This window comes from Rhinoraja longicauda, chromosome 12, assembly GCF_053455715.1.
Source record: "Rhinoraja longicauda isolate Sanriku21f chromosome 12, sRhiLon1.1, whole genome shotgun sequence".
Lineage (NCBI taxonomy): Eukaryota > Metazoa > Chordata > Chondrichthyes > Rajiformes > Arhynchobatidae > Rhinoraja > Rhinoraja longicauda.
This window is the reverse complement of record NC_135964.1, coordinates 51932100-51943280: the sequence shown is the minus strand read 5'-3', so window position 1 is coordinate 51943280 and position 11181 is coordinate 51932100.

Genomic DNA, 11181 nt, shown 5'->3' with positions numbered 1-11181 from the left:
AACCTAGGGAAAACGTACCTTCTGTCTGGTAGCTCCAGGGCAGTCTGTAGATAAATCTCCTTCATCTCCTTCACTCAGAAAGGCGTGCATTTCCTGCAAGCAAATGAATTGATTTAAAATTTTGGACAGGCATAAAAAGCTGGAGTAACTCAGCGGGTCAGGCAGCATCTCTGGAGAACGTGGATAGGTGACGTTTCGGGTCAAGAACTTTTTTTCAGTTTAGTTTATTTTCGAGATACAGCGTGAAAACAAGCCCTTCGGCCCACCGAGTCTGTGCCCACCAGCGATCCCCGCACATTAACACCATCCTACACACACCAGGGACAATTTACACATATAGCAAGTATACAAACCCAAGCCAAAAAATGCTGGAGTAACTCAGCGAGTCAGGCAGCATCTCAGACTGAAGAAGGGTCTCGACCCGAAACGTCACCCATTCCTTCTCTCCTGAGATGCTGCCTGACCCGCTGAGTTACTCCAGCATTTTGTGAATAAATACCTTCGACTTGTACCAGCATCTGCAGTTATTTTCCTAACCTAAAAACCTGAGATAGACACAAAACGCTGGAGTATACAATAGACAATAGGTGCAGGAGGAGGCCATTCAGCCCTTCGAGCAAGCACCGCCATTCAATGCGATCATGGCTGATCACTCTCAATCAGTACCCCGTTCCTGCCTTCTCCCCATACCCCCTCACTCCGCTATCCTTAAGAGCTCTATCCAGCTCTCTCTTGAAAGCATCCAACGAACTGGCCTCCACTGCCTTCTGAGGCAGAGAATTCCACACCTTCACCACTCTCTGACTGAAAAAGTTCTTCCTCATCTCCGTTCTAAATGGCCTACCCCTTATTCTTAAACTGTGGCCTCTTGTTCTGGACTCCCCCAACATTGGGAACATGTTTCCTGCCTCTAATGTGTCCAATCCCCTAATTATCTTATATGTTTCAATAAGATCCCCCCTCATCCTTCTAAATTCCAGTGTATACAAGCCTAATCGCTCCAGCCTTTCAACATACGACAGTCCCTATACTCAGCAGGTCGGGCAGCATCTCTGGAGAGAAGGAATGGGTGACGCTTTGGGTCGAGACCCTTCTTCAGACTGAAGATCTTGGAGAAAACCCCACGCGGGTCACGTGGGCAAGTTACAAATTCCATACAGACAGCGCCCGTAGTCGGGATGGAACCCGTGTCTCCGGCGCTGCAAGGCAGCCGTTCTACCGCTGCGCCACCGTGCCGCCCCTCTTCAGACTGAAGACTTTTGGGGTGACGGTGAAACCGGGTCTGTGCGTCGCCGGGGAACGATAAGGTTGGAAGCTGAGGAGGGCAGGAGGGAAGGGATAACATTGGATATTTAAAAGTCTGCAAAATGGTGGCCTGGTGTTCATCTGTGGGGGTCATGGTCCTGGGACGGGTTGGAGGAGGGGTCTGAGAGTTGTCGCCTGGCCTCGGCCCCGGTAGAGGTCAGGGCGCCAGACTACCTCCCTTGACTACCTCCCTTGCCGCAGAGTGAGTGGAGGGCTGGATGTTCAGAGGACCTGAGGTTAGAGGAGGGAAGGCGAGTGGGAAAAGTGGAGACGGTTGACGATCACTAGGACTGCCAACTTCCTCACTCCCAAATACGGGACGAGGTGATGTCACCGCCCTGCGCCCCACGTGACCTCACCCCGCCCAGCGGCCACGTGCTCCCGCTCCACCAATGGCGGCCGCCCGGGCCAGGGTCCAGTACCAACCTGATTTCCCAGTCTACCTGCACGTTGAAATCTCTCATAACCACCGTACCATTACCTTTGTTGCAGGCTAATTTTAACTCCTGATGCAACTTGCACCCTCTATCCACAATGATGCCCCAGCTACACCTGTGCTACCAGCCAGCTTTTGATCCATGTATCCCTCCAAACCTGTCCTATCCATGTACCTGATTAACTGTTTCTCAAACGTTGCAATAGTCCCAGCCTCAACTACTGTACCTCCTCTGGCAGCTCGCTCCATACACCCACCACCCTTTGTGTGAAAAAGTCACCCCTCAGATTCCTATTCAATCTTTTCGTAAGGGACTTCAAAGGTTTTCATTTCCCATTTAGCCTTTTTGGGATTAGCACGGTGGCGCAGCGGTAGAGTTGCTGCCTTACAGCACTTGCAGTGCCGGAGACCCGGGTTCGATCCCGACTACGGGTGCCGTCTGTACGGACTTTGTACGTTCTCCCCGTGACCTGCGTGGGTTTTCTCTGAGATCTTCGGTTTCCTCCCACACTCCAATAGACAATAGACAACAGGTGCAGGAGGAGGCCATTCGGCCCTTCGAGCCAGCACCGACATTCAATGTGATCATGGCTGATCATTCTCAATCAGTACCCCGTTCCTGCCTGACTCCGCTATCCTTAAGAGCTCTATCTAGCTCTCTCTTGAATGCATTCAGAGAATTGGCCTCCACTGCCTTCTCAGGCAGAGAATTCCACAGATTCACAACTCTCTGACTGAAAAAGTTTTTCCTCATCTCAGTTCTAAGACGGAGAGGTTTGTAGGTTAATTGGCTTGGTAAATGTAAAAATTGTAAAAATTGTCCCTGGTGTGTGTGTGTAGGATAGCGTTAGTGTGCGGGGATCGCTGGTATTGATGTAAAATTGTCCCCAGTGTGTGTCTCGTATAGTGTTGGTGTGCGGGGATCGCTGGTACTGATGTAAAATTGTCCCCGGTGTGTGTCTAGGATAGCGTTGGTGTGCAGGGATCGCTGGTTGGCGTGGGCTCGGTGGCCGTAGGCCCTGTTTCTGCGCTGTATATCTCGAGTCCGAAAACGGTGTGGGTGTCCATTTTTCCATCGATACGGCAATCCCTGACAACGATTTCTCTGCCAAGTTATATCCCTGTGCCCTGGGCCAGCCAGCCATGTGCACTTTGTAAAGATTTCTTGAGGGTTTTTGGTGAGGGAAATGTTTCCACTGGCAGCAGCATCTGTAATCAGAGAACACGGCTTCACGATATTTGGCAGAGGGATTGGAAGTCGGACAAAGTGAGTTGTGACCTTGAATGTTTTCTCTGTGGAGGTGGCAGAAACAGATTCAGTTGGGGCCCTCGAAGAAGAGAACTGGATGATTAAAAAAAAGATTAAGGGGGAAAGAGAAAGAGGTTTCATCCTAGTTGTGGAGATGGAGAATGGGGGTGAGGGGTAGAGGTTGCCAACTATCTCGCTCCCAAATACAGGACAAGGTGACGTCACCGCCCCGCGCCCCACGTGACCTCACCCAGCCAGCGGCCACGTGCTCCACCATTGGCGGCTGCCCGGGCCGGGAGGCGGGTTGCTACGCAACCTTCGTTAGGCAGCTCCCGGGCCTCCGAATCTCCGGACCTAGACTGTCTGGAGCTAAAACCTACAGTGTCAGGACTTAACCTGGCGGGACCTACAGCTTCGGGGCTACAGTGTCGGGGCCTGCAGTGTCCGTGCCTACAGCGCCCCCCCGGGCCTACAGTGTCCGGGCCTACAGTGTCCGGGCCTACAGCGCCCCCCCGGGTCTACAGTGTCCGGCCTACAGTGTCCGGGCCTACAGTGTCCGGCCTACAGTGTCCGGGCCTACAGTGTCGGAGCCTACAGTGTCCGGGCCTACAGCGTCGGGGCCTACAGTGTCCGGGCCTACAGTGTCCGGGCCTACAGTGTCGGGGCCTACAGTGTCCGGGCCTACAGTGTCGGGGCCTACAGTGTCCGGGCCTACAGTGTCCGGGCCTACAGTGTCCGGGCCTACAGTGTCGGGGCCTATAGTGTCCGGGCCTACAGCGCTCCCCGGGCCTAATACGGGACAAACCAAAATAGCCCAAAAATACGGGATGTCCCGGCTAATACGGGACAGTTGGCAACCCTGGTGAGGAGGGATTTCTTGAGCCAGAGGGTGGTGAATCTGTGGAACTCATCAGCGAAGGCCACGTCATTGGGTATTTTCAAAGAGGAGATTGGTAGTTTCTTGATCAGTAAGGGCATCAAAGGACGAGGAGGATAGACACAGAATGCTGGAGTAACTCAGCGGGTCGGGCAGCATCTCTGGAGAGAAGGAACGGGCGACGCTTTGGGTCGAGACCCTTCTTCAGACTATCTTCGGTTTAAAGCAGCATCTGCAGTTCCACTTACACCAAAGGAAGAGGTGGAATTTCTTTAGTCAGAGGGTGGTGAATCTGTGGAATTCATTGCCACAGAAGACAGTGGAGGCCAAGTCAGTGGGTGTTTTTAGAGCAGCGTTCGATAGGTTCTTGATTAGTGCGGGTGTCAGGGGTTACGGGGAGAAGGCAGGAGAACGGGGTTGAGAGGGAAAGACAGATCAGCCATGACTGAATGGCGGAGTAGACTTAATGGGTCGGTCAGCCCAATTCTGTTCCAATGTCTTATGGTCTTGTGATAAACTTAAACCAGGTTCAAATTTTAGTTTTAGCTTTGAGAGATAGAGCGCAGAAATAGGCACTTCGGCCCACCGAGTCCGCGCCGACCAGCGATCCTCGCACACTAACACTATCCTACACACACTAGGGACAATTTACACTTATACCAAGCCGTTTAGCCTACAAACCTGCATGTCTTTGGAGTGTGGGAGGAAACCGGAACACCCGGAGAAAACCCACGCGGTCACGGGGAGAACGTACAAACTCCTGTAGTCAGGATCGAACCCGGGTCTTAGGCGCTGTAAGGCGGCAACTCCACCGCTGTGCCACCGTGCTGCCCCACCCTCCTCATCCTTCATCAAGTATCTACCAGTCTCCACTTTCAAAATAGCCAATGACACGGTCATATCATATCATATCATATCATATATATACAGCCGGAAACAGGCCTTTTCGGCCCTCCAAGTCCGTGCCGCCCAGCGATCCCCGCACATTAACACTATCCTACACCCACTAGGGACAATTTTTACATTTACCCAGCCAATTAACCTACATACCTGTACGTCTTTGGAGTGTGGGAGGAAACCGAAGATCTCGGAGAAAACCCACGCAGGTCACGGGGAGAACGTACAAACTCCTTACAGTGCAGCACCTGTAGCCAGGATCGAACCTGAGTCTCCGGCGCTGCATTCGCTGTAAAGCAGCAACTCTACCGCTGCGCTACCGTGGGATGTTTTTACAAAGAGGTTAGAACAGCAATGATGGGCCGAAGGGACTCAGTGGGGCAGCGGGAGAGTTGCTGCCTCACAGCGCCAAAGACCCGGGTTCAATCCCGACTACGGGCGCTGTCTGTACGGAGTTTGTACGTTCTCCCCGTGACCTGCATGGGTTTTCTCCGAGATCTTTGGTTTCCTCCCACACTCCAAAGACGTGCAGGTTTGTAGACTAAACGGCTTGGTATAAATGTAAAAATTGTCCCTAGTGTGTGTGTGTGTGTGTGGTGTGTGTGTGTGTGTGTGTGTGTGTGTGTGTGTGTGTGTGTGTGTGGGTGTGTGTGTGTGGGTGTGTATATGTGTGTGTGTGTGTATGTGTGTGTATATGTGTGTGTGTGTGTGTGTGCATGTGTGTGTGTGTGTGTGTGTGTGTGTGTGTGTGTGTGTGTGTGTGTGTGTGTGTGTGTGTGTGTGTGTGTGTGTGTGTGTGTGTGTGTGTGTGTGTGTGTGTGTGTGTGTGTGTGTGTGTGTGTGTGTGTGTGTGTGTGGCTATAGGATAGTGTTAATGTGTGGGGATCGCTGGTCGGCCAGACTCAGTGGGCCGAAGGGCCTGTTTCCGCGCTGTGTCTCTAAACTAAACTAAAAGTAGCTGCCGGGAGGGGAAGGCACTGTTAAAATCAACGCTACCCTGACAGGAAAAGCTGTTTGCCACAGAATCCTGTTTCTAAAGGCAGTCACCTCCCAGTCTTGGGTCATGTAAGGATACGATTCTTGGCTACGTTCCTGGAATCACAGAGGCCTCTTGTCAAGAATCCTGCTCACGGGCCAAAAAAGCAGAATAACATCTTGATGGAACCTTTTCCAACCAGCGTTCTGTTAACAATCCCCTCTGTAATCTCCAGATTACTACCTGGAATTCACCACTGGCAAGTCAGATGCACTTAAAAACCTCCCTGGGAGCGTGGGCCCTCCAGTGAAGTGAACGAGCCTAACAAGGGAAAATAATTTGTTCAAAACCCCTGGCGGGGCGGGGGAATGATCCAACGCCTTTGGGATCAAGGCCAGTTGAGTGATCTGTGCTCAAATATAACCGATTGCACGTCTGCCCGATACTGTGGTTGACATAGCAACTAGCGCGGGTGCTGTTTATACAGAGAGGCAGCGGGGAAACAGACCCTTCGGTGGGGTGTGCCGACTATCTCACTCCCAAATAAGGAGCAAGGTGACATCACCGCCCCGCGCCCCACGTGACCTCACCCAGCCAACGACCACGTGCTCCCACTCCACCAATGGCGGCCGCCCGGGCCGGGTGGCGGGTTACTAAGCAATCTCCGTCAGGCGGCGCCCGGGCCTCCAGACTTCCACTGTCTGGGCCTGCAGTGTCTGGGCCTACAGTGTCTGGGCCTACAGTGTCCGGGCCTACAGTGTCCGGGCCTACAGCATCCGGGCCTACAGAGTCAGGGCCTACAGAGTCAGGGCCTACAGTGTCTGGGCCTACAGTGTCTGGGTCTACAGCGTCCGGGCCTACTCCGCCCCCCCGGGCCTAATACGGGACAAGGGCGGTCCTGTACGGAACAAACGCGCACGGTAGCGCAGCGGTAGAGTTGCTGCTTTACAGCGAATGCAGCGCCGGAGACTCAGGTTCGATCCTGACTACGGGCGCCGTCTGTACGGAGTTTGTACGTTCTCCCCGTGACCTGCGTGGGTTTTCTCCGAGATCTTCGGTTTCCTCCCACACTCCAAAGACGTACAGGTATGTAGGTTAATTGGCTGGGTAAATGTAAAAATTGTCCCTAGTGGGTGTAGGATAGTGTTAATGTGCGGGGATCGCTGGGCGGCACGAACTTGGAGGGCCGAAAAGGCCTGTTTCCGGCTGTATATATATGATATGATAAACCAATTTAGCCCAAAATACGGGTGTCCTGGCTAATACGGGACAGTTGGCAACCCTACCCTTCGGACCACCAAGTCTGTGCCGACCAGCGATCAACCCCGTACAATAACACTTTCCTACACACACTAGGGGCAATTTACAGAAGCCAATTAACCTACAAACCCTGTACGTCTTTGGATTGTGGGAGGAAACGGCACCACCTGGGAGAAACCCACGTGGGTCACGGGGAGAACGTACAAACGCCATACAGACAGCACCCGTAGTCAGGATTGAACCCGGGTCTCCGGCGCCGTGAGGCAGCAACTCCACCGCTGCGCCATCGTGCCACAAACGAGACATTAAGACTGGTGCACAACATTTATCAAGAAGCAGTTTACATGGAACAGCACAGGGCAGGCACAGACCATTCAGCCCACAATGTCTGTACTGACCATGATGCCAATTTACACAATACAATAGCCTGTAGGCCTGGACACTAGGCCCGGACACTGAAGGCCCGGACACTGTAGGCCCGGACACTGTAGGCCCGGACACTGTCGGCCCGGACACTGTAGGCCCGGACAGTCTAGGCTCGGACAGTGTAGGCTCGGACACTGTAGGTCCGGACACTGTAGGCCCGGACGCTGTAGGCCCGGACACTGTAGGCCCGGACAGTCTAGGCCTGGACAGTGTAGGCCCGGACACTGTAGGTCCGGACATTGTAGGGCCTCCCAGCCCGGGCGGCCGCCATTGGTGGAACGGGAGCACGTGGCCGCTGGCTGGGTGAGGTCACGTGGGGCGCGGGGCGGTGACCTCACTTTGACCCTTATTTGGGAGTGAGATAGTTGGTAACCCTGCGCCCAACCCAGGCGACTGTTTGCGTGCTAGTCACAGAAGCAGATCCACAATCACATATTACAATCGCTCCACACTCTTAAATCTAATTTTAGAGGTACAGCGTGGAAACAGGCCCTTCGGCCCACTGAGCCTGCACCGACCAGCGATCCCCGCACATCAACACTATCCTACACACACACACACACGGGACAATTTTTACACATATACCGAAGCCAATTAACCTGCATACCTGTATGTCTTTGGAGTGTGGGAGGAAACCGAAGATCTCGGAGAAAACCCACGCAGGTCACGAGGAGAACGTACAAACTCCGTACAGACGGCGCCCGTAGTCAGGATCGAACCCGGGTTTCTGGCGCTGCATTCGCTGTAAGGCAGCAACTCTACCGCTGCGCCACCGTGACCGCCCCGATCTGTCCTTACTTTGACTATCGGCACCCGAAGACCAAGCCACATTGAATCCTGTCATGGCGAGACCCAGGAAGCCTCATTGGTGACCCTCGGACTATCCTTGATCGGACCTTACTGGCTTTACCTTGCACCATTCCTATGCGAGGAATAGATCGGGTAGATGCACAGAGTCTCTTGCCCAGAGTAGGGGAATCGAGGACCAGAGGACATAGGTTCAAGGTGAAGGGGGGAAAAGATTTACTAGGAATCTGAGGGGTAACTATTTCACACAGAGGGTGGTGGGTGTATGGAACAAGCTGCCGGAGGAGGTAGTTGAGGCTGGGACTATCCCAACGTTCAAGAAACAGTTACATAGGTACATGGATAGGACAGGTCTGGAGGGATATGGACCGAACGCTGGCAGGTGGGGCGAGTGTAGCTGGGACACGTTGGCCAGTATGGTCAAGTTGGGCCGAAGGGCTTGTTTCCACACTATATCATTCTATGACTCTATAAACCTTGGTACATGTGACAATAAACTGGACTAAACTAAACGTTGCTACGACATCTGCTTCCAGAACCTTCCAAGGCAGCGCATTCCAGGCATGCACCACTCTCAGCGTAAAAAGACTTTCCCCCATCCCCCATCCAAGAATTGTGGGAGTTCGGCATGTCCCCAACAACTCTCACCCGTGGGAAGGATTTTATCGGGATGCATCACAGCTTGGTTTGGAAACAGCTCCATCCAAGAGCCGCAAGAAATTGCAGAGAATTGTGGAGTCAGCCCAGACCATCGCACAAACCAACCTCCCTTCCACTGACTCCATCCACACCTCACGCTGCCTCGGCAAGGCCAGCAGCATCATCAAGGACCAGTCTCACCCCGGCCACTCCCTCTTCTCCCCTCTCCCATCGGGGCAAGAGGTACAGAAGTGTGAAAACGCACACCTCCAGATTCAGGGGCAGTTTCTTCCCGGCTGTTATCAGGCAACTGAACCATCCCACCACAACCAGAGAGCGATCCTGAACTACTATCTGAAGAAGTCTGAAGAAGGGTCTCGACCCGAAACGTCACCCATTCCTTCTCTCCAGAGTTGGTGTTTGACCCGCTGAGTTACTCCAGCTTTTTGTGTTTATCTACTATCTACCTCACTGGAGACCCTCGGACTATCTTCAATCGGACATAATTGGACTTTATCTTGCACTAAACGTTATTCCCTTTATCCTATATCTGTACACAGTGGACGGCTCGATTGTTATCATGTATAGTCTTTCCGCTGACTGATTTGCACACAACCAAAAAAGCTTTTCACTTTACCTCGGTACACGTGACAATAAACAAAAATTAGCTAAACTAAATCTCCTATAAACTCCCTCCTTTCACCAGAAGCATTTAGTAATTCCACCTTGACATTTCGGTCTGTCCACCCTATCTTTTCCTCTCATCATTTTACATACTTCTCTTAGGTCACTCCTGGGCCTCTCTGTCATTCCAGAGAAAACATTCCAAGTCTGACCAAAAGGACTGGAGTAACTCAGAGTCAAGCTGATTCTGAAGAAGGGTCCTGACCCAAAATGTCACCTGTCCTTGTTCTCCAGAGATACCGCTGAGTTACTCCAGCACTTTGTGTCCTTTTGCGTACTCAGGCATCTGCAGTTTCTTGTTTCTCCACGTTTGTCCAACCTCTCCTTGTGGACAAGAGCCTCTAGGGGTTGCCAACTTCCTCACTCCCAAATACGGGACAAGGTGACGTCACCGCCCCGCGCCCCACGTGACCTCACCCAGCCAGCGGCCACGTGCTCCCGCTCCACCAATGGCGGCCGCCCGGGCCGGCAGGCGGGTTGCCAAGCAACCTCCGTTAGGCGGCGCACGGGCCTCCAGGCCTACACTGTCCGGGCCTACAGTGTCCGGGCCTACAGTGTCCGGGCCTACAGTGTCCGGGCCTACAGTGTCCGGGCCTACACTGTCCGGACCTACACTGTCTGGGCCTACAGTGTCCGGGCCTACAGTGTCCGGGTCTACACTGTCCGGACCTACACTGTCTGGGCCTACACTGTCCGGGCCTACACTGTCCGAGCCTACACTGTCCGGACCTACAGTGCCCCCCCCCCCGGGCCTAATACGGGACAAGGGCAGTCCTGTACGGGACAAACCAATTTAGCCCAAATTACGGGATGTCCTGGCTCATACGGGACAGTTGGCAACCCTAAGAGCCTCTAATCCAGGCAGCATCCTGATAAACTTCTTCTGCACCTTCTCCAAAGCCTCCACATCCTTTATATAATGTGGCGACCAGAACTGCACACAATATTCAAAAGGTGACCTAAAACCGGAGCCTTATACTTGTTCTGCAAGGTGTCTCTAAAGTCTAAACTGCAATCCATTTTTAAAAACTGCATCAGCAGTTCTTTGTTTCTGCATTTTAACTGCAGATGCTGGTGTGCCAAGGAAAGACACAAAGTGCTGGAGTAACTCAGCGGGTCAGGCAGCATCTGTGGAGAACATGGATAGGTGACGTTTCACAGAGTGCTGGAGTAACTCAGCGGGTCAGGCAGCATCTGTGGAGAACATGGATAGGTGACGTTTCAGGTCGGGACCCTTCTTCAGACTGGATCATATACCAAATGCCATCTTCACCATTCTTTCTGCCATTAGTTTAGTTTAGTTTACAGATGCCGCGCAGAAACAGGCCCTTCGGCCCATCGAGTCCGCACTGGCCAGCGATACTCGCACATCAACACTATCCTACACACACAATTTTTTACACCAAGCCAATTGACCTACAAACCTGCACGTCTTTGGAGTGTGGGAGGAAACCGGAGCACCCGGAGAAAAGCCACACACAGGTCCCCCAATGTTGGGGGAGTCCAGAACCAGGGGCCACAGTTTAAGAATAAGGGGTAGGCCATTTAGAACGGAGATGAGGAAAAACTTTTTCAGTCAGAGAGTTGTGCATGTGTGGAACTCTCTGCCTCAGAAGGCAGTGGAG